This window comes from Etheostoma spectabile, chromosome 9, assembly GCF_008692095.1.
Source record: "Etheostoma spectabile isolate EspeVRDwgs_2016 chromosome 9, UIUC_Espe_1.0, whole genome shotgun sequence".
NCBI lineage: Eukaryota > Metazoa > Chordata > Actinopteri > Perciformes > Percidae > Etheostoma > Etheostoma spectabile.
Window position 1 is genome coordinate 32227950 of NC_045741.1, and position 2058 is coordinate 32230007.

The 2058-nt window shown below is 39.7% G+C and overlaps 1 long non-coding RNA gene across 1 annotated transcript in view; it reads right to left on the reverse strand.

Moving 5' to 3' along the window:
• Positions 1–915, reverse strand: part of LOC116695381 (uncharacterized) — a 21004-nt gene extending 20089 nt beyond the window's left edge. The window contains exon 1 of the long non-coding RNA XR_004333442.1: positions 835–915. This is a non-coding gene — a long non-coding RNA (uncharacterized LOC116695381). The remainder of the gene's footprint in view (positions 1–834) is intronic.
• Positions 916–2058: the final 1143 nt, after the last annotated feature.

Below are 2058 nucleotides of genomic sequence, written 5' to 3' on the forward strand. Positions count from 1 at the left end.
GGGGGGGGGATTTGGGCTTTTCACTTTGTAAACCTATAACATGCATAACAAAGCCATATAATAGTTGTGTTCAAAACTGCTCCCTCATTCAGTCACTCACTGTTCCCTATACAGCTAGTGTTACACCAAACCCAGGATTCGGTTCAAGAAGTATTATTTTTCTGCCACATGGCATCGTTTTGTCATTGATATCATCCCACTTTGGAACACAACAGATACCTTATTTATTCATATTGACTGATTTCAATAGAGATCGATCCAACACCAAAGATTCTCTTGTACCGAAGAAGAAAAGTGCTTTGGTGCCTACTGTAAAGGTGCTGGTTGACAAGTAGCTAATGCTAATGCTATAACGTTAGCTAGCTAATTCTTCGTAGGGAACATAAGATTCCGACATCGTTCAACACTCTGTTATTTTTAGTGTGATGGTTTTGATCATGGTTAATAACTATAGGCTAACACATGAATTCATCATGAATTGGTTTCATATTGCATATCGTTACAGCCCTAGTCCTGAGTGATCCGATCACAACTGGACAGCTCTGTGTGTGTTTCCACCTAGTAGCGGAACGTGTCTCCAAATGTGTCCTGAGTGACCACTTGTGATCGGATCTCCATTCCCCCTTTCTAAATGCAAATGAACATTTACATCATTTGTTTGTTGTGTGTGAGTGTGTGTATAAATGTCAGTTTGTAATTCTCACATAAATCCCACATTAGAAATGTGCCATGACTAGAGTCAAAGAAAAAGTGCTGCCTATGTGCAGAAATAAGGATGTCTACTGACGGTCAGCAGAAAAAGATGTTTTTCAAAAGTCTGTGTGTGTTCAGTACATTTGTAGCTTCTAACTGAATCTCTGTGGTTTGAGGTTTAGTTACTGTATTATATCTGCATTACTTTACATTTCATGTTTGTGTTATGTTACTGCTGATAAAGACCCAACATTCCCTTATTTTGCTGCTTCAAAATAAAAGAATGGACATAACTAAATAACCAGGGACTTTTATTGTGAAGAATTTATAGGAAATGAAACCGTTTTACAGCTGCTGCTTTGGCCACAAGGGCTCTGCGGCTTCCATGTACACAGCGCTGTGGGGATAGGTCTGGCAATGCAAAAGTAATAAATACCAAAAGGAGACAGCGTAACAGCTGGAATGTCTGTAGTAGCATTGTAAATTATGTTGAATTCTGGGACGTTTTATGAAATTAAAATAGGGTTATTAGAGCACAGAGTTCCACACAGCCAGGGATGTAAGAGCAAGCAACACCGGAACAAAAACAGAGACACATCACTGACAGCATGATTATCACATCCAAAACAAACGTATTTCCACTCACAGTTGAGTAGCCAGTCCTTATTGTGGCCCAGGACACATAACCATACACACAGCTAGAATAATTGCCAAGACCACCTCTGATCATAGTTGTAGGGATTGAATCTCAAAGCATTCTCAATGCATCCTGAGAATGTTTTCACCTCTACTTAGAGCTGTCCACTTGTGATCAGATCACTCAGATTGGAAATTTTCATTTCAACCTTATTTAAACTTGTTTATTGAGGGGCGGCACTCATTTACAATGAATGAATGAATTTGAATGCAAACAGCTGGTGAGAAACAACTGCCTCTGAAACCACTAAGTTTCATTTTCCATGCTTGATTAATTCACAAGAGTTATTGAAAGGTTAACAACAGTGGGAAAGAATGTATGAAACCTGATAACACATCATGAATAAACTGATACTTATTTACAAACACTGTTAGATCTGATTTTATCATTGTCTTTCTTCTCTCCCTCTGTCTCTCGCAGGTCACAGTGAACGCCTCTTGGCCACAGTGGTTTTCACTGCACTTATGTTGAACTCTCAACTCCAAACCAAAACAACTGCATAAACCTCACTCTGCAACACGCACCCGCACACAAACACACACACACACACACACACACACACACACACACACACACACACACACACACACACATACACACAGCCAGGAAGCCTTGAACCATTGTCTTTTCTGAACTCTGACATCAGCAGGACGGGAAAAAATGACTAA